Raw genomic sequence first — 22,615 nt, forward strand, 5'->3', positions numbered from 1 at the left:
CACTAATTTAGAAATTGCTTGTCTTAAACGAGTAAAGAAAAATGCTGCTTCATCAGCACTTTCTTGTTCTGCCTCTTCCTTTTAAGTTCTAATGTACATCAGAACATCCATATCATCTCCCTTCTATCTTCTAGCTAAAGCCACTTGCAGGAAAGAAACAGTCCTAATAGTAATATACAGAGTCTCTACTTTCTCTCCACCCGGATCATTTACACTTCAAGTCTGCCACCAAACCTCATGCAATGGTAAAGAAGGAGTGAAATCTGCTTATCAAAGTGGGGGGAGGGCATAAACTGAGTACTCATAGGATATTTGCTTTACATGATGTTTTTAACAACATTTAGCGATTTTGTAAATCATCTTCCCCCAGAAATCTACATTTCTGGTTCTTTGAAAATGTTGGAACTGGGCACAGTGGCTCATGCCTATAGTCCCAGCTACTCAAGAGGCTATGGTAAGAGGATCACTAGAAGCCAGGAGTTTGAGTCCAGCCTGGACAACATAACGAGATGTCATCTCTAAAAAACTGAAAAACATTGACCTATATACTTCCCCTGTCCCACATCCCGCCCAACAGCAGCCCACAGGTGTTGAGGGGGGACTGGTCTCCTTAGACTGGTCCTGCACTCTACAGCTAAGCCCAGGCCTGACTCATTTTAGGAATGCAAATACAGATACCCCCTGCTTCCCTTTCTCATGGACACAATCCATCAGGTTCCTGGAGGCACTGAGTCAACAATGGGCATTGAACTTAGGTGTTTTGTCACTGATAAATATGGGGGAGTAAATGCACAGAGGCAGGTTGGGAGTCATTCCTCCTGTGGTGTTGATTATGATGGACAGCTGTCCCATTCTCAGCCCAGACATTAAAAAAAAGGCTCAGAAACTTCCTTCCTACTTCATCCCTGGAGCCGACGATCTAGGACCAGAAGGAAACCTCACTTTCTGAGGATAGATGGAAAGGAGAACACTAAAGCACAGACCTGCAGGAACTACACTGGCCTGACACCAGGCCCACGCAACTGACCAGTCCCACCTCTGACCATGCCCAGGCCAGGGATGTGTTGGATCATTTCCTGAGCATGAGGAAGAGGTAGACATCCTCCAGACCGAGAAACACTAACTCTAGATCCCCCTGGCCTAGAATTTCTTCTTCTGTTTTTTTCTTTGCTAGAGAAAGCATCTAGAGGGGCCTAAGAAGCTATGAAAATCAGGTTGAATCTTAGAATGAGTTCCATTTACAAGCTTCAACAATAACTTCATGTGTAAGGAATAGGGAATTCAGTTAACCTCTCTGTTCCTTGGTATTTTAATTTGTCTGAAAGTGATAATCATCATATTTAGTGACCTCCCGGGTGCCCTGAGCATTAATGAGACAATGTGAGAAAATTATTAAGTTCTATGGTAATGTTAGTCCTAATTCTACTTTTTTTAAGCTTCTCATTTCTCTTTTAGGAAAAATTTGTTAAATAAAGATGCTTAGTTCTACAAAGAGTGTAGGAAAAACTAAAATAGTTATTGAAACAAATTTAGCAAAGAAAATAGCAAATTTACTCAGCCACAGAGGGGGACCTTTTTATACCCAAATCTAGAGTACCATCTCCTCTTTATCATTCATTTCACCCGGCCCATTTGGGGAGCATAATTGTACTTAAGTTTGGAACTCTATGTCTACTACAAATCCTTCTCTTCCAAATGATTAAAGTTAACCAAATATCTGAAATGCCTATGGATTTTTATATAGTAAATACTAAAAGATATGCTTGAATGAATGAATGGATGAAGGAAGGAATGAAAGAATTTTCATTTGTTTTGGTTTTAGAATAATAATAGAATAGAGGTAGAGGTAGAAAGGTCGGAAACAATGGAAGAGGATTAAGAATGTTGCCCTTAAACGCTATGACACTCAAAATCTTTCCTCTCCTTTTGTCAACCAACAAGTCCAAATAAGTCCCCACCATGTCTAGCAATGGGAGAGTAAAAGACCTGTGAGACATTGCCTCTTATTTGAAACAGTTTAAAACCTAGTTGAAGAAACACAGCAAACAAATATGCGTATACACAGATGAAACAATGGGAAATTATGGAATATAAAACTCTGGATTATGACTGTATGCTCAACAGACATTCAGAGAAGGGAGAGGTCACTAGAGATTGATATAGTCAGATAAGTCTTATGAAGGAGGTGGTACTGAAATTGATCTTTAAAATACTGTCTGGATATAGTTATAAAAGGAGATGAACTTGCTATATCCCCATCTATTTCTCACATTAACCCTGTGAGGTTAATCTCTTTCCATAAATGAGGAAACAGCTCAGGCAGATTAAGTCACTTACCAAGGTCACACAATTGAGGTCTATCTAACACAGGAGAGAGCTGTGTAGGTCTCTCCTCTAAACAGCTCATCTGTTCTGTAATGTCTGGATTGCTGCATATCAGAATAAAAACCAAAGCTGGCCTTTTCTGGTCTGGTCCCTGCACCATGTAAGCCTCATCTCCCACCATCTCTCCATATGGCCTCAACTTCAACCACACCTTGTGTTTTAGGAAGGTTCCTGGCAGGAAAAACATGGCACACTTAAACGGGTTTAACTAAAAATAATGAGGAATTATTCTTAGAAAAGTGGATAGCTAGGGAAACTGACAAAGGCTGGCAAGGCACTTAGGGACTAGCAAGAACAGGAAGCCATTACTACCCCAGGACTGAAGAGGCAAGAGGAATAAATAGTGATAACAAAGTCTGGAGTGCACAGACACAGTGGAGTGGGGTCAGGCAACAGGAGCAATAGCTTTACATAGGTACTGTAAAAATCAGTGAGAATAAGTACCCCAGCCTGTCCCCTGCCTGCCCTTGCATCTCCTACTAGTGTCTTCTATTGATCAAGTCTTTGGAAGACAGAGGTCAAGGGGATCTGAGAGATGCAGGCCAAGAGGTTGGGTTCCTGGACACAGAGAAGGAAGGGCAGAGAATTGATCTTAGGGGCAAAAAGAGATACAAGTTCTCCTTGCCTTTGCTAACATAGCTGTCACCCAGAAGGCCCTCCCTTGCCTGGGTACCTCTTCTTCCTCCTTTTAACCTAGCTTAAGGATCACCAACCCTGGGGAATCATTTATTACCCACAGCTTAAGTTGGGAGCTGTCCTCTGTGCTTTTACAGCATCTCTGCAGACCTTGATTATTGTGGTTATCATGCTGTTGGAACAGACCCCACGTGAGTCAGATGCATCAGGGGCTGAGGAAAATTGCTACCCTACTTCAACCTGATGCCCACAAGGAAACTGATCACACTGAGCACTCAATGCCAAACCCATATTTTCTAAATTTTAGATTTTGATTTAATTTTAAACTTAAAGAAAAATTTTCCTTTTTCCTCAGATTCACCAATTAACATTTGGCCCCATTTGTATTATAATTCTCTATCTATATATACATTTGTACCCCCACATACATGTATGTAAATTTTTCTTTTTATTATTTGAAAGTTGGAACCATTGTATAGTTCTTTGCCTGTAAATAATATTTCAGTGTGTATTTCCTAAAAACAATGACATTCTCTTATATACTTAGTGTACGATACTCGAAATTAGGAAAGGTAACAATGATACAGTAGTATTATCTAATCCGTAGTCCATTTTTCAAATTTTGTTATCTGTGCCAATAATGTCCTTAATAGATATTCCTTCTGCCCTCCCCGGGTCCAAAATCCAATACAGGATCATGCATTGCAATTAGTTGTCACGTATCTTTAGTCTCCTTTCATCTGGAACACTTCCTCTGCCTTTCTGCATCTTGACCTTGACATTTTTGAAGAGGACAGGACGCTCCTTTTGTAGGTTGTCCTGCAATATGGTTTTGTCTGATGTTTCCATATGATTAGATTTAGCTTTTTCATTTTTGGCAGGAATACCAGAAATGATATTCTGTCCTTCTCAGTGTCTTACATCAGCAGTCACATGATGTTGTGTGTCCGGATACTCATGATGTTCACTCTGATGATTGGTTAAGGTGTGTCTGCCAGCTTTCTCTATTATAAAGTTACTATTTTAAATTTCTAAATAATTTGTGGAAGATATCTTGAGCCATGTAAGTATGCTGTTCCTCATAAAACTCCAACCACTTTTTTAAAAGGAAAAGAGGACAATTCACTGGGCACAGTGAGCAACAAAAGGAAATGACATGACCGTCCAGTCACTCCTAATTCCCTGTCCTTGGTACCAAGGCAGGTCACTATGGTTCTCCAGGGTTGTCTCTTTGAAATCAGAACTTGTCTCTGCTGGGTCCATGTAAAGCTTCTTTTAGGAGAAAACTGAAGGAGCTAATTTGAGTCTCAGTAAAAATAACAAACCAACCCCAACAGCACTTTCTTGGGATCAGGACTCGGTCCACTTGCAATTCTCCTCTCTCCTCCTGCGTCAGAAGCAGGGATCCCTTCCTGCCTATTCCAACTTCACTAAGTGTACATCAAAACCAGGCAGACTTTCTACTGGTTTATTCACTTCTAAGGTCTGAGTGGTAGAAGGATAGCCTAATTACTATTGACCCAAGTCATTTTTCTTGCTTAGGAAACAATTTAATATTATTAGGAGCCATGGTCTGGTAAAATTGGAAGCCAAAATAATCTTGTCCTCAGGCTTTGAAGAGTAATACAAGGTTAATATCTCTGCCTTTTTAACAAATGTAAGTATTTATAAGATTTTAAGCCGGTACTTGTTTCTTATTCCATATCTCCCATAATAAGAGCATCAAATGAGAAATTAAAATCACCTGTAAAAGACTGAATTGTAAGTATGAGTTTTGTGGTATGTCCCACATCAGACTGGGATCTCCCTGAGACCAGGACTGTGCACCATTTATTTACTTGTGCATCCCCCTTCTTCTGGCATATTGTACACCACATAATGAGTGATCAGGTTTAGTTTAATAAATTAAATGGCCTCCAGCAGTTTAAGTTATTCTTCCCTGCACTCTGTTTCTTTAATTAAAATATTTCAATCTAGAAGCAAACCTAATTTAGTTATTTTTTAATTCTTTTGGCCATAGAGAATTATAAAGTTTCTTAAAAATATAAAAAGACATCTAAATAAATGTACAGATACCACTTTTGCAGAAAAACTGTCTTTATGTTTTTAAATAGTTTTTATTTTGAAATAGTTTAAGATTCACAAAAAGTTGCCAGCATGGTACAGGGAGTTCCGGGACACCCAGCACTTACATATGGAATACATTGTCCAAACCCAGAAATTGACTTTGCTGCAGTACAAACAATTATAAGAATACGGACCATACTTAAGTTTTTTGGGATGCTAGTTTTTACAAACACTCTTTTTGTTTAGAGTCCTAAAAACTTTTATCCCATCTATAGTTTTGTGCCACCATCAGAATACAGAACTGTGTTCATCTCCTTCACATTATCACCTTATAGTTACACTCCTCCCCACAAGACAAATTTCTGGCAACTTTTTTTTTTTTTTTTTTTTCTTTAAGATGATGTCTGGCTCTGTTGCCCAGACTGGAGTGCAGTGGGGCTACCTCGGCTCACTGCAAGCTCCGCCTCCCAGATTCAAGCAATTCTCCCATCTCAGCCACCTGAGTAGCTGGGACTATAGGCACAGGCCACCACACTTGGCTAATTTTTGTATTTTTAGTAGCGATGGGGTTTCACCATATTGGTCAGCCTGGTCCTGAACTCCTGACCTCAGGTGATCCGCCTGCCTCGGCCTCCCAAACTGCTGGGATTGCAGGAGTGAACCACCGCGCCCAGCCAATTTCTGGCAACTTTCTTTCTCTATAATTTTGTCATTTTGACAGCGCTACATAAATGGTATTATACAGCACGTACGTTTCGTAATCGACTTTTTCTCACTCAGCTCAGTGCTCTTGAGGTTCTTCCAGGCTTTGCCCTGAGCCTCCATCTCTTCTTCTCCTTCTCTTTTTTTCTTCTTCTTTAAGTATTCTAAGAAAGTTTTATTTTATTTTTGTATATATTTAAGATGTACAGCATGTTTTGACATACATATACACATGAAATGATTACTACAGTCAAGCAAATTAACATATCTATCATCTTACATAGTTACTGATTTAGCATGTGTGGTGAAGATACCTAAAATCTACTCTCTTAGCAAATTTCCAGTATGCTATACAATATTATTAATTATAGTCTTTACGTTGTACATTAGACTGCTAGAATTTATTCATCCTATATAACTATAACTACATACCCTTTGACCTTCATCTCCCCATCTTCTACTTCCTGTTACTATGTATTCCGGTTTTGTTTTTTTAGATTCTATGACCAATAAAAAGATCATGCAATGTTTTTCTTTCTGGGTCTTGTTTATTCCCTTTAACATAATGTCCTCTAAGTTCAGCAGTGTTATTGGACTGGATATTATTCCGTTGTGTGTACATATCACAATGTCTTTATCTATTCATCTGTCAATGGACAGACACTAAGGTTTTTTTCATATTTTGGCTACTGTGAATAATGCTGCAATGAACATGGGGCATAGATATCTTTTTTTTTTTTTTTTTTTTTTGAGTCTCGTTCTGTCTCCCAGGCTGGTGTGAAATGGATCAGTCTCAGCTCACTGCAACTTCCACCTCCCGGGTTCAAGCAATTCTCCTGCCTCAGCCTCCCAAGTAGCTGGGATTACACACTCTTGCCACCGTGCCCAGCTAATTTTTATATTTTTAGTAGAGATGGGGTTTCGCCATGTTGGCCAGGCTGTTCTCGAACTCCTGACTTCAGGTGATCCACCCGCCTCGGCCTCCCAAAGTGCTGGGATTACAGGCGTGAGCCACCACGCCTGGCCAGGCACAGATATCTTCAGAAGGCAGTGATTTCCATTTCTTTTGGATATATACCCAGAAGAGGAATTGCTGTGTCATATGGGAGTTCTATTTTTCATTTCTTTAGGAGACACCATGTTGTTTTCCACAATAGCTGCACTACTTCACTTCTTTATCTCTCTAATTCCTCTATTATAATTTCTTCTGGTCTTGTAGTTTTAAATATAAACTCTATGATGATGACTTCTAAATCTTTATTTCCAGGTTCCTAGAAATTCAGTCTTGGATATTCGGATGTCTACTTTATGACTTTGTGAATGCTTAATATATTTCCCAAAATTAACCTGGCCAAAACAATTTCTTCTTAAAACTGAAAAGAATTGGAGAAAGCTCCAATCTTTTTTATTTCAACACCCACTATTTGCCAAGATGGCTATTGAGGCACTCTCCTTGATTTTTCTGTTTCTTTTACTTTTCGCATTAAATTCTTTAATAATTCTGTTGATTACACCTACAACCATATCCTGAGCTTGAATGTAGCTATTCTCTCTAGAAGAGCAGAGCGTGCAGAGCAGAGGTTAAACACCTGGGATCTGGGTTCTTCTTTAAGTATTCTAAGGAACTTTTATTTTATTTTTGTATATATTTAAGATGTACAACATGATGTTTTGATATACATATACATAGTACAATGATGACTACAGCCAGGGAAATTAATATGTCTATCATCTTGCTTCTTGCTAGATGTGAAATCTTGGTTCAATTGCTTAAATTTTCTATACTCCCACTTCTAAATGAGGACAAAATAACACCTACCTCATGGAGTTTTTTGTGATAGTTAGTCCAGTAAAAATGTGCATACTTTTAACAATCCTTAGGGCACAGTAAACACTCAAAAAGTATTAGATACTATTAGTCATTGTTCATAAATGCTATAGAATGGTGACGATCATATGAAAGGCACTGTTGTTGGCACTGGGGATATGCAGTGATATAAAAGAGTCATGTACATTGGGTGATGATAGTGTTTGTGGTTACTATGGAAGTTGAGCTATGAGGAGTGAAACTGGCTGATGGCCTCTACCTATCACATCCTTGGACCTCCTACTGTGTTCACACAGGCCTGGATTGTCCCAGGTTAATCCTAGACAGTACTGACCAGAAGGTGCTACAGCCAGGTCATTTCTGCTCAACATGAGACTCTTCTAACTGACCATCTTTGCTCCAGGGCTTCCCACCAGCCTGCCCAAGACTTTCTCAGAGCTGCATTGTAATCTGAGATCCTCCCTACCCATTATTCCCTTCTGATCCTCATCTTACCTGTCTTCTTTTACGGATATCAGACCTGTATTGCTGTCTGAAGGCTCTACCCACCCACTTCTCCTCCCTCTCCCCTTTATCCTTCTACAACATTTTCCCTCGTAAATCTCTTGCACATCTAAATCCATCTTGGCATCTGCTTTTTGGGAGACCCAAACTGACCCAGTGCTAAAAAGAAAAATAAAACAGGGTCAGGGAGCTAGTAAGTGACTCAGAGATACACAGGGCATTTACTGAATGCCTATTTAATAAGATGAGCAGAATTTGTTAATCTGTGGGTGGGTGAGGTAGGCCAGTCTCCTGAAGGAGTGTATTTCAGACAAAAGCATTAGCAAGTGCAGAAACCCTGAGATAGGAACATTCTGGGTGTGTTTAAAGACCAAGAAGAAGCCAAGATATCTGGCATGACATGAACAAGGGGGTGAATGAACTGTAGGGGATAAGGGCAGATGAGCAGTGGAGAGCCAGCTCTCTTAAGGTCTTGCAGACCAGATAAAGACTGCATTTTTTCCTATCACAGAGATGAAACACCATTGGAATGTTCTGAGCTGAAGATTGACATGATCTCACTTTTTAAAACATAAAAGCAGGATTGTTCTACCTGCTCTTTGGAGAACCCGGCTAAAGTTGGTGCGTTCACAATGGAAAAACAAAGTGGGTATGGTAGACAAGATTCTAGGTGGTCCTCAAGAACCCTGACCCCTGGTGTATATATCCTGTATAATTCCCTCGCCTTGAGGATGGGTAGAACTTTTGATCCAGTTAATTAGTTAACCTTGGCCTAATCAGATAGGCCCTTTAAAAGAAAAGCAGCTGCAGCAGGTGCACCCCTGCTGGCCTGGAAGAAAGCACAGAGTCATGTTGTGATATGTCTATGGGGCCCACATGGGAAAGAGTTGCAGGCAGCCTCTAGGAGCTGAGAGTAGGCCCTGGCCACTGACAGCTACTACAAAACAAGGACCTTAGTCCCACAGCTGTAACGAACTGAAAGCTGCCAACAATCTTTGTGCTTGGGAGAGTACTATGAGCCTCAGATGAGATTGCAGCTATACTGACACCTTGATTTCAGCCTGACAAAATACTGAGAAGACCAGCTAAACTGCACTCAGACTCCTGACCCATAGAAACTGTAAGAGAATAATTTGTGGTTTTAACAATAAATTATAAACAAATACATGTAATAAAAAATGGATTTATGTTCTTTTAAGCCACTGTGTATATTAACACTTCTTTACAGAGCAATAGAAAACAAATCCAGTTGGCAATGGTGGCAAACAAGCAGAGAGGCTATGTAGTTAAGAGTCTATACAGTCCTCCAGATGGGAGATGATGGTGGCTTGGGTCAGGTTAGTAATGCCTTATCTTTTGATGGTCAAGCCAATGGGATTTGTTGATGGATTGAATGTAGAGTGTGAGAGAAAGACATCAAGAATGACTGCAAGATGTTTGGCTTGAGTTAACTGAATGTTTGGAATGTTCAGTGACTGAGAATGGAAAGACTATGGGAAGAACAGACTTGGTATCTTTTTGACAGACTGAATCAGTAAGAATCACAAATTCTGTTAAATTGGGAATTCCAAGTATACATCAAAGTGAATATGTCCAGAAGGAACACTTGAGTGTATGAATTATGAATCATGGGTGAGGTCCAGGTTGGACATACGTTAATACATTTTGGAGTCATTGACGAATGATATTTAAAACCTTAAAACTGGATGAGATCATAGCAATTATTGCTAATATTTCCAGACCTCTCCAAGCTTCCTCCATCTCCCACCTGGACTTCTTCATTAACTTTCCAGTGGTCTCCCTGATTCCACTGCCCTTTTACTACTATCCATTCTCCATGCTGCTGCTGGAGGGATTTTTTTTTTTTAGACCTACATACAAATCAGATAAGGTCACCGCTCTGTTTAATATCTTCCAGAGGATTTCCATCATGCCAAATTAGTTAGCTTTTTGTTGTATTACAAGTCACCTCAAAATTTAGTAGCTTGAAGTAACATTCATTCATTTTCATTCCTGATTCTGTGGGTCTATTGAATAGTTATTCTGCTCTCCAGTGCTCAACTGGGGCTGGATGGTCCAGGAAGGCCTCATTCCTGTGTGTTGTGGTTGCTTAGTTGGCCAAGTCATAGAGAGTTTAGCTGAGATGTCTCTTCTCTTCTCCATGTGGCCTCTCATTCTCCAGCGAGCTATACCAGATTTCTTCCAACGGTGGACTTAGAGTTCCAAAGAGCAGTCAGAGAGCAAACCCTAATGCACAAGAACCTTCCTAGGCCTTTGTTTATGTCATGTTTGCTAATGTCCCGCTGGCCAAAGTAAGTCATTGGGCCTGCCCGGACGCTAGGAGGTGGAGAAATAGGCTCTAACTCTCGATGAGAGCCACTGCACTGCAAAGGCGCATTGCAAAGAGGAATATGCAAAGAAGAGCCGGGAAGAATTAAAATTGCACCTAGAAGACAATTCTGAATCCTTACTCTGGCTTTCAAAGTTTGGCATGATTTGACCCCTGCTCCCTCTTTAATATGATCTCATTCTACTCTCTGTCTTTCTTTTTAAGTAGGCTTATTTTTTTCTGCAGCAGTTTGAAGTTCACCTCAAAACTGAGCAGAAAGTACAGAGATTTCCCATATACTCCTGCTCCTATTCATGCATAGCCTTCCCCATCATCAACATCCCCACCATCTGCTCTCTTTTATACCTTAGGTCTTGAGCCAAAATGTTTGTCTTTCTATGAGTTAACAAACTTTTTCTTGGTTCAAAGAACCTGATGCTCCTTCTGTCTGGAATGTTTGTTTCCCCAGCTTTATTGAGGTATAACTGATAAATAAAATTGTATACCTTTTAGATATATAATGTAATGATTTGGTATATACATATGTTGTGGAATGGTTACCACAATTAAGTTATCCATCACCTTACCTAGTTGTCTTTTTGTGTGTGTAGGGTGAGAACATTTGAGATCTACTTTCAGGAAATTTTGAATATCCAATACAGTATTGTTAACTATAGTCATCGTGCTGTACTTGAGCTCCCAGGAACTTATTCCGGAATGCACTTCCCCCAAATCTTGGTATGATAGGCTCCTCTTTTGCATTGAGGACTCAGATTAAATGTATTCTTCTGAGACGGGCTTTCTCCTATATCCTGATTATTCTCTATCTTATTCTCTGGGTAAATTCTGTTTATAGTATTTATAATCATTTGATTTCTTCTAGTTTGTTTATTGCTTCACATGCATAACCACCAACCCCTTGCAAAATAAATAAATAAATAAATAAGCTCTGTGAGCGTAGGGATTTCATTTTGTTTATTTCAAGAATGGACCTTGCATATAGTGGATATTTAAGCAACTGTTAAATCGCATTCTCAAATGCCAAATGAAGAGTCTTTTTTCTATTATGGGAAACCGAGAGTTGACTATAATTGAACAACCCCAGTTCAGCTGAAATTTATATGAAATCTGTATAACTAAAATGATAAAATAGAAGAAAACTATTTTAAAGTAGGAAACAGATATGTCTTTTAGACACTCAGGTGACATTTACTGTCTTTTAAAGGAATTTACAATGTTAAATTTCTTTTTAAAGGAGTTCCCTTTCAGTGATGTGACTCAGATGTAACAGTGCCCAGGTCCCTGGATTAGTATCTTGCCAGCCACTCATTTTCAACTGTTCTCTTCTGATTCATAACAAGTCGTCAAATATCCTTTAATGAATAGGAAAGTCCTTGATACTTACTTCCTGTCCTTTCTGACATGTTTGCCAAAAAGCCACTCATTAACAAATTTTATTTCTCAACTGACCAGCTGTTACGGATTGAATATTTGTGTCCTTCCAAAATGTGTGTGTTGAAGCCCTAACCTCCAATATGATGGTATTAGGAGGTGGGATATTTGGGAGGCAATTACGTTTAGATGAGGTCATGAAGGTGGAGCCCTTGGGATGGGATTAGTGTCCTTACAAGAAGAAGAAACACCAGAGCTTCCTCTCCCCTCCCCTCCATGTGGGGACACAGCAAGGAGGCAGTCATCTGAAAGCCAGGAAGAGGGCCCTCACCAGGACAGGACCATGCTGATGCCCTGGTCTCAGACTTCTGGAACTGTGAGGAATAAATTTTGTTGCTTAAGTCACCCAGTGTATGGTATTTTGTTATGGCAACCTGAGCTAAGATACCTCCTTACCCTCCTTTCCCCCATTTTCTTTCTCTTTCTCATTGAGCCCATTTTTTTCTGGTTCAACCAGTTTTAGTGATTCTGTTTTCCAGGAGATAGCTTGTTTCATTTGTGTTTTCTGATTAGTCCTTGCATTAGATTCATTTGTCTGCTCCAGCACCATTCACTTTTCTCAAATGAAACAATTCTTGTCTCCTCTAGTCTACTCCAGCATTCATCAACTTCCTCTCATATACTCCAGGGAAATTTCCATTCTCCTAGCAATAGGCAGAGAACTTCCCAGGCACTGCACTGGATATCTTAAGTCTGGTTCCTAAAAGTCAATGTGCAAATAGAGGTGAGTGCAAATTGAATGTGGCTGGAGTGAGGTGGCAGAAGAGTAATATTCCTGGGATTCTAGAATACTGAAAGTGGCCATTGACCAAAGTCACTGTGAAGAGAATACACTACGTTGTTTTTTTTTTGTTTTTTTGTTTTTTTTTTTAATTATACTTTAAGTTCTAGGGTACATGTGCATAACGTGCAGGTTTGTTACATATGTATACTTGTGCCATGTTGGTGTGCTGCACCCATCAACTCGTCAGCACCCATCAACTAGTCATTTACATCAGGTATAACTCCCAATGCAATCCCTCCCCCCTCCCCCCTCCCCCCTCCCCATGATAGGCCCTGGTGTGTGATGTCCCCCTTCCCGAGTCCAAGTAATCTCATTGTTCAGTTCCCACCTATGAGTGAGAACATGCGGTGTTTGGTTTTCTGTTCTTGTGATAATTTGCTAAGAATGATGGTTTCCAGCTGCATCCATGTCCCTACAAAGGACACAAACTCATCCTTTTTGATGGCTGCATAGTATTCCATGGTGTATATGTGCCACATTTTCTTAATCCAGTCTGTCACTGATGGACATTTGGGTTGATTCCAAGTCTTTGCTATTGTGAATAGTGCCACAATAAACATACGTGTGCATGTGTCTTTATAGCAGCATGATTTATAATCCTTTGGGTATATACCCAGTAATGGGATGGCTGGGTCATATGGTACATCTAGTTCTAGATCCTACACTATGTTTTTACTTGCTGTTTTGTTTTGCTTCTGGGCATAAGAAGCCCTCATTTCCCAGCCTCCTTTGCATCTAAGTGGGGCTATATGACTAGCTCTGTTCAATGATATGTTTGTGGAAGTAATCCACCCCACCTTCAGGTTTGGCACCAAGATTGGTGCAGGAAAGTGGGGAGGAGTTTGACACAATTAAAGAATGGAATTCTCTGAGAATTATCCATCAAGATGAAGGCAATGGGAAAAGGTGACTGTCTATAAGGCAACTAAGCAGGCTTTTCTTCCCATGGGGTGAGATTATGAGAGTAGAACTTAGAAAACCTTCATATGATGCTCAGTAACTCCTGGTGACATCCACACAGAAGTTCATTTGAGATTCACAAAGCACAGAGGAAGTTTCTTATCAAAAACTAACAGAACCACATAAAATGAGACAGAGAAAATGCATAGAGAAAAAGTCTAGCTACTCAGAGACCTGCACAAGAAAAGAGAAAATGGGTAGCCAGGGAGCAGGAGCAATTACTATCACTAATGGTTACTTTCAGCAGTAGTCTACATTGGGCTCCCTAGAAAAGAAAGCTCCATTCTTCTGGCATGGGAAGGAGAAACTGCCTGATTGCTGGAGCTGGAGCAGGCATGGTGGGATTAATGAATGCTCGTTGTACAGGTTTCCAATCCATTCTTCTGTAATCAACTCCACATCACACTCCTGCCTTCAAAGGTAGTGGGGCTTATGACAGGAGCTATCTTGGTTCTTATTGGCATTCTCCCCTGTAGACAGTTGGAATCCTGGTTTCTCTATTCCCTGCCTGTACCAACCACTTGTAAGGCACTGTGTGCCACAAACTGTCTGCCCAGCTGATTTCAGTGTAGCGGTAGACAGTTCCACATGTAAGATCTGTTTCCCACATCAAGCATGGACTTCAGTCTCTCTCTGCTTTGCCACCCCAAAGTTTTGTCTGAAGTCATAGCCTGGAAGCAACCCAGAGGTATAAAGATTTTAACCCTCCTGAAGGCAGCCCTTCAAAGGTAGGGGAGGGCGTCATGAACACATGCTCTAGCCTGCTCCAAGTTACACAGCTCCTCTGAAAGCTCCCAAGGGATCTGAGACCCAGTTGTGCAACATAGGAGCCAGCTCATGAGCCCCCTTCCAGTCTCACATTCCCCACCTTCTCACTTCTGCTGTCCTGGTTCATTTTCCATATAAGGCTTTGTTTCATTTTCTGCTTTTAGGGAAACCCAAGGTTCCAACTAGACTTTCCAATTGCTGGTGTCTTGTCAATACGTATGCTGTAGTTTCTTCTCTAACTCTTTTTTTGTCTTTATGGATTTATAGTTGTACATTTCTATTGTCATGTCTGAGGGATTAGGAAAGAAGTGGAGATAGCGTATGTCTTCAGGCTGCTCTTCTCCTCCTGCAGAGTCCTACCCAATCCTGAGCTTGAATGAAACTTCCTGGATCTTCCCATCAAAAGGTCTCCTCTTTTGCTTTCTCATAACATCCTACATTAGTCTTTATAACCTGAACAAAATTTGTAATTTTATCTTTATTTGTTGTTTTACCACTCAACCACTAGAATCTCTGCTCTATGAATCAGAGTCTACATCTTTTTTTTTTTTTTTTTGTAGATCTCTATATGTTTTTGTTCAACAAGCAAAGGACTTTCCACTGTCTGATATGTTCCAAACAGTTCCAATCCCTCCAGCCCTCCCTATAGTAGTTGGGTGCTCAGGTTACCCACACAGAGGCTCTTCTCTATATCTCTCCTTGAAAAGGCTCAGCTTTGAGCCGATTCACAAATATATCATCAAGAACTAGATGTCAGCTAGAGGAGGACAAGGTTCTGCAAGCGTGGACGTGAATGGGCAGCTGATTTGGGAGATGGAGGGGGAAAAAGGAAAAGCAGAAGGGCACAGAGCTAGACTTGGTTTACTTTACCCCCTGCTCTGGCTAATTCACTGCCTGACTCCCAGGATCTTATAACTTGTATTATTCCTTACTGCAGAATTGCCCATAGTTCCTGGTTCCTGGGGTCCTGATACTCCCTTGCTTATGAACAGGGATTCCCCCACCACGCTGAGGCACCCTATACCTGCCTGAAGCAGCCTATCAATACCATCGCCAAAGATAATACGCAGATACTCTGAAGACCACCTTCACAAGACCTTCAGCCACATGGCAAAATAGAGTAGGAAGATAGTGCCTGTAAAGTAATTTAATTGAAGATTCTTGTTTGAGAGAATAATGATGTTTCAAATAATAGTATCTGAGATATTTTGCAGATAAACCAAAGATTGTTTGATTTAAAGAACTATTAAAACACCACAAAGGAATTGAGAAGGTTCACCCTTCCCCTTTGTAGAAAGTCCTTCATGTGACATCCATCTTCACAGTGCCCCTGATTTTAAAACTAGCACATGTATGACATATAATACAACATTTATAAATTAAGGAAGCCCACCTCTTTTAAGTAATATTCTTTAAATCTCCATTTCTGACAGTCCTACTATTTGCACAGTAACTGTAATAGGCGTATTTTTTGGAAAATAGTGAATAAAAACTGACAAGCTATCTGGGGAATCTGAATGTATAATTGATAGGGGCATAAATTAATATGATTAGGCCTTTATTGGGTGCAGTGGCTGCCAAACCTACAAAAGGGGCCTGGAATGAATCACGGCTGTGGTCTCGAAGCTGATAGACATCAATATGTAATGTGGATTATCTCAAGCTTTCTCATGTGGTCCGCTTATGACAGCACTGAGCCTAATTGAAATTTTTATCTTTTTGTTGCATACAGACAGTTTTGGCTGGTCACTTCCTTTGGAAAGAGGAATGAACCAGGTGATAAAAAAAAATCAAGGTTTTCAGTGAAGGTCTTAATAAAATTGTTTTATAAAGGTTTTAGAAATCAGTGCTTTGTAAAGCCACTTTGGAGAACCTGACTTCTGGAAATTCCTTTGCACTATGATTTTCTGAATATTAAACAGGCATGTCCAAACCAAAATAACAAAGACGCAGAAGATTCTGTCACTTCTGTGGAAATTGACAGGTTCTTCATAAAATTGTGGTTAGTAGTTTAGACTTTTTTTGATGTTGTGTAAAACCATTTCTTAATTACAATCATAAAATATATGTTTGTAGAATAACATCTGTATTTCCATAAGTAACAAAATTAAAATAATTTTTCCTTTCATTTTAAACAACAAACATGTACTTCAGTTAAATAATCATCCCTGCTTATCCGTATTCTTGCTGATACATGGCTTCCCACTTATGTTTTAGGTTATAATTCTATAATCAAAAACAGGAGGTCAAAGTTATTATATTTACAGAAGGACATGTTAAGTTTCAGAGACCAAAGCACTTACATCTGTAATTTTCCAGAACTTCATCCTTTTATAGCATATAAAATATTAGCCACATTTTACATCTGCCCTTGGCAGTAATAAGTTTCAGATGTGAAACAAGTTCAATATGATTTTGGGGAACATTTGTGTATGGCAACCAGAAAGGTCAGTATGTTTTATGTACTTTGTGATAAAAGTAAGTGTTGATATCGAGGGACTGGACAATGAAAACTAATGGGGCATTGGAACTTCCTTGGTGACCTCATGAAGCAATTTACGATCCTTTTATCACCCCTAATATGATGTTGTCATAAAAATGATCTTTTAATTAAATGTAACAGGAAAACTCTGCACCCTCATCGGGGTGTTTCTGGTCCTGGTGAGTTAACATTTTTAATAGCATACCTTCAACAGTCAGCAATGTTGGATTTATAAAATATGGTTCCTCTCAAACACTTTGAAAGCCATAATCTCGATAGCTGTATCAACCTGAGAGACTGAAGAGCGAAAAAAAAGCAACTGGAAGAGTTACTCTTGCAGAAAGGCAGGGGAATATCGTGGAAAGACAATTGGCTTAGAACAGAAATGGCCTATCACATACTAAGCTCCTACAACATGCCAGGCATTCTGCCAAAAACTTTACCATAACTTTTATTTCATGTAGTTTAACCTTTGTTCTCTGGAGAACTGGGTTCTGCATCTGACTGTGCTACTATTTGCTTGTATGATTTAGGGCACAAAAACCTACTTTCAGTTTTCTCTTCTGTAAATGGAGTGATAGAGAAAAGAATTGGACCAGATGGTCTCTAATTCCAGCATTAAACTTCTATAGAAGCAAAAAAATAAGGATAGAAAATTGAGGAAGAATCAGAGCAAGGGACATTATTGAAGGTTACCATGAACCATCCATAGTCCTGGGTTTTAGAGACACAGGTGATCAAGATGTGGTTCCTGACACTGAAGAACTTGTAGTCTTGTGGGGGAAATACCATGTTAATATAAAAGGTAGGTGTACTAGAAAAAGCAAGGCTGGGAGGCTATGAAAACAGAGGAGAAAGTGTGGGTCAAATGAAATGTTTAGGGATGGGCTCTGGAGGAGATGATGACTAGCTAAGCCTTAAGTAATAAAAAATGTAAGTTGAGTGAAGAAAGGTAGGATTGATGTCCCAGGCAGAGGGACATAGAGGAGGAATAAAATGTCCTGGTATATGCAAGGAACTGCAGTGGTTTGCTATTACTAGGGCATACCATACAAAGTAGATAGTAGGGGAAGCAAAAATGGAAGACAGAATGGGGAGACAGTCTAAGAACATTCTTGCAAGCTGGGCTAAGGAGCATGGACTTTGCCCACAGGAAATGGGAAGCCACAGATGGTCAGGCTGAGTTTTAGAAAAATGACTCTGCCTACAAGAAGAGGGAAATTTTAAAATAGAACAAAAATGGAGACAGGGAGATTAAAAGGCTACTGTAGCATTTGTTGAAAAGATAATGAGCTCTGAACTAGAGAAATGGAATGGGTGTTGAGAGGAGTAGACAGATATGAGAAACATTTAGAAAGTAAAATCAGCAGGGCTTGGGCTTAATTGGATATAGGATTAGTCTAGGAAGAAGGGACAGTTCAAGTCAAAATGCTTGGCCAACTCCTTCAATTAAGAAAAACGGAAGGTCATTTAATCTAGTGGAAAAACTGAATTGACTCTTTGTTATGGTGATCAAAAAAAAAAAAGGTTAATTAACTAGAATCTTCATATTTTACCAAGTAGTTGGCATGAGTCTGACTATCATTTATCTACCCCAGAAGCCAGTGGTAAAGAAAGCCATTTTTACCACCACTTTGTGATTGATAAACGGAAGTCCTTGATATCAAGTGACACACCCCAATGATCGCTGGTGAAGGGAACAAAGCCAGCTCTCCCAGCTTCCAGTTCACACCGTTACTCTTTGCGTAATACACTTCTTCTGTACAGAAGGACTTAAAGCAATTCTTTTCAATTCATATTATTATTAGCATTCATAATTCTAAAAATATTTTTTCTCTGCTAACTTAAAGATTTTCCTTAGTAAAATTCCTTAGTAAAACAGTTTTCCTTAGTAAAAATTGTCCTTAGTATTTAAAATTCAAGTGTCCAAATACTTACCTGAAGAGTGCCATGTTGTAGCTACAATACTACAGAAAGTGGACACATTTAAAATATCAGCACCCTTCAATTTGAAAAGGTAACCCTAAATAATTCATTATTATAAAAACTTTTACATGAGATGTGTGCCATTCACAAGAGGATCCTTGACAATGTGACTGAGTCTTGATTTTCTATGGCCATTGGGTAAAGTGTAAGCATGGATAATTGGGAAAAAAACAATAATCTCGAGGCCTACTCTAACTAATCTTTTCAATCTCCTCATGACCAACTCTTTTACCAGAGCTTCCACCATGCAATAAAATTGACCTACTTGAATTTTGTCTTTTTCTCCCTTCAAGACCTGTGGGTGATTTCATCCTGGGACACTAGGGAAATATGAAACACAAAGACCTCACACATTAACTGCAATAGTTAATTCTGTGTGTTAGCTTGACTGGGTAAAAGGATGTCTGCATAGTTGGTAAAACATTATTTTGGGGTATGTCTGTGAGATCGTTTTTGGAAGAGATTAGCATTTGAATCAGTAGGCTGAATGAAACAGATGACCCTCTCTAATTTAGGTGGACTTCATTTAATTCAATGAGGTCCAGAATAGAATAGAAAGACAGACAGGGTGAATTTTTCTCTCTCTCTCCTGTCCTTGAATCAGCACTTTTGGCACTCAGGACTTGGAACTCAGACCAAGACTTACATAATTGGTTCTCTTGGTTCTCAAGCCTTTGAGCTTGGGCTGAAACTGTATCACTCACTTTCCTGAACCTCCAGGTTGCTGACAGCAGATTGTGGGACTTCTTAGCCTTCATAATTGTGCAAGTAAATTCCTATTTTATATATCCCATTGATTCTGTTTCTCTGGAGAACCTTGGCTAACACATTAGCAAACAAGGTGATATTTAGCAAAGACCATACATTTTATTTAGGAAGTTGCTGAAAAATCCATTAACTCTGCACTATATCTTTCAATCTTCTTCTGAGCTATGAAATCCTAACAACTCAGATCAACATTCTCTCAGCCCTGTGTTAACATAGGAATTTCTCAGGGACTGAGGTCAATGGTCCAGGAATTAAAATCGAGTAGGAAATAGCAACATATGGCTATGACCACTGGGTTGGAATGTGAATGTTAATAACACAGTACATTTGGTGCCTTGATAGGTAAGTTTTGTTCAGCACGATTCTGTTACTTTTCTCTCAGAAGGATGGCAACAAATGGATTCAAGAGAACAGTTTTCATACTATCTCTCTCTCCTCTTACTGGTTCAAGCTCATTTTATGTATTGATTAGACTCTTTGAAACATCTTCCTAAATGATCTCCTTGCTTTCTCAATACCTTTAGAATAATTTGCACTCTATGCTACAAGAATTATGATAGCTGACTTGACTTGTTCCCAGAGACATTTCAGTATCTTTCTATAGTTTATATAATAAAACCTAAATTCTTTTACTGGCTTATGACCCATTTATGGCTCAGCCAATGCCTCCATGTTCAGCCTCATGTCCTGCCACTTTTCATTCCTGAGTTTCGCCAAGTTAAACCACCAGTAGGTCTTCAAAGATACTACCTTCTTTCATGCCTCCCCACAGCCAGCATAGTGCCAGCTTACCAATTCATTAAGAGCCAGCTGGTCAGCAATATTGTACAAATCTTGGAAAAATCAGGGCATGAAGGCCAGACAGTCACGAGCTAGAATCCAGGCTCCACTACTGACTGGCTGCATGACCTGGAAGGAATTACTTAAGTCTCTAACCAGCAGAATCCTCACCAGAAAAAATAACAATGGTATCTACATTATAAGAATTATGGAAGAATCAAAGAGTGAATGTATGTAAAACTCACAGTACAGTGCCTAGCACTTAGTAAGGATTCAAAGTGTTAGATATGACCATATTATTAGCAATTTTTAATCATTCTTTTATGCCTCTCCTAGGTCCAGATAAGTGGTCTATCAGCCATATTCCCAGACACTTGCTGTAATTGTTTGAAAGTCTGTCTCCTCTTACAGGCTCTGCAGGATGTGTGTGTCTCACATGGAAGGCTCAGGACCCGTCTTTGAATTAATTAATGAGGAAATGGAAAACTTCACTCTACTGCTCCTGTAAATGTAGAATAAGGTACATTTTTTCATACCCATTACAACTCAGAATTCCTTATGGCAGTTTATAGTGCATTATCAATCTCCCCTTTATTGGAAAATGGGCTTTAAATTTTTTTCAAGAATATGTGAAGGACAGCTAATGAGCCCATGTTTCACTGATTTGAATCACATACACTGCTTTCTATAAAATAATTATTTTTTACAGTGCATTTTAGCAAACTACATGGTATCTTGGTAGTGGAAGTGATGGTATTATTTTGTTTTTATTTAGTCATTTTCTCTAATCTTCCTTCCTGTTACTTATTACTACATTCTATTTAACTCTACTGTTTGCTCTAGCTGTTCTTACATCTTTCTATCATGTGTTTCAATGAAGCAGGGTGAGGGTTGTAGAAAAATAAGGTGAAAGTGAGCCTTAGAAGACAAACACAGTAGCCATGGTTTGAGAATGGCTAATCCACCATCTTGAGACAAAAGTTGACTTTCTTTTTAATTTAATTCCATTAATATATAATAATACATGTAATAAAAATGTAATTTTTATTGTAAAAAGGAAACCATAGAGGCACTGAAGTTCCCTAGAACTGTCAGGTCCTTTTCTGTGCTATGTTTGTACATGTATGTATGTATATATATGCACATTTATTTTTAATCATTTTTGACACAATTCATAATATGTTTTCTGAGTTTTTAATATGCAACACTATCATTTGGAAATCTTTCCATGTTAGTAAGTATATAATTCTTAGTTTTTTAAGTTTTGTGTAGTATTCCATAATATGGCTACACTGTGATTTATTGGTCATCTACTCTTGGTAGATAGACATTTATGTTAGTTCCATTTTTTACACTGTTGCAAACAGGGTTGCAATAATAACCTTTCTAATTTTGTCTGCTTTTATAAGGGATCTACATTTCTCTGGGAGTTCATGCTCAGAAGTGAAATTTCTATGTCTCATTGTTTGGATTTAAGAAAATGTAAATGTACTCAATTATTTTTTAATAAGAATACAATCATATAGTACAAAATTCAGAAGTTATAAAAGGGTATTAAGAAATCTACATTTTCTGCTTTCTCAAGCTTGGAACATTTACCCCTGTGAAGCTGAGACAACAAGGAGTCCAGCCCATATGGAGAAGACATATGGAGAATCAAGGTGCTCTAGTCAACAGTCCCAGATGAACTGCCACATGACAGTCAGAACCAGCCACCCATCATATGAGTGGGCCATCATGAGTGCTCCAGCCTACTCAGATCCCCAGATGACTGTAGCCTAGCTCCCATCTCCAGATGAACCATTCTGCTGAGCCCTGTCAACTCTCAGAATCATGAGAAATAACAAACCATTGTTATTTCAAGCTGCTAGGTTCTAGAGTGATTTTTTTCCCTTGCAACCTAAGAGTATAGAGACTCAAGATGCCCTAAATATATGCTGTAAGAGTGATTTTTAGTTGAATAATAAAAAGTTTAAAATATTATCTCAGCATAATTTTAATTCCCATTTTTATTATGAATGGAGTTGAGCATATTTTCATGTTTCAGTTTTTTTTAATGAAGTTGTATTAAAGTTGAGCCACCACCAGCCTAATTGTGACAAATATCTCTCCTCCTCACTGTCCGTGAAATATACCTCAGTTTTTTTGTTTGTTTTTTGAGTCCTCAAAAGAGTACCTCCCATA

General features: G+C 39.1%; 1 long non-coding RNA gene across 1 annotated transcript in view; it reads left to right on the top strand.

Annotated features, from left to right (window-relative positions):
- Positions 1-22,351, top strand: part of LOC105493518 (uncharacterized) — a 50,741-nt gene extending 28,390 nt beyond the window's left edge. Inside the window, exons 2-3 of the long non-coding RNA XR_011614235.1 lie at positions 20,843-20,951; positions 22,017-22,351. This is a non-coding gene — a long non-coding RNA (uncharacterized lncRNA). The remainder of the gene's footprint in view (positions 1-20,842; positions 20,952-22,016) is intronic.
- The last annotated feature ends 264 nt before the right edge of the window (positions 22,352-22,615 follow it).

Source organism: Macaca nemestrina, chromosome 1, assembly GCF_043159975.1.
Source record: "Macaca nemestrina isolate mMacNem1 chromosome 1, mMacNem.hap1, whole genome shotgun sequence".
In the NCBI taxonomy this organism is placed as follows: Eukaryota; Metazoa; Chordata; class Mammalia; order Primates; family Cercopithecidae; genus Macaca; species Macaca nemestrina.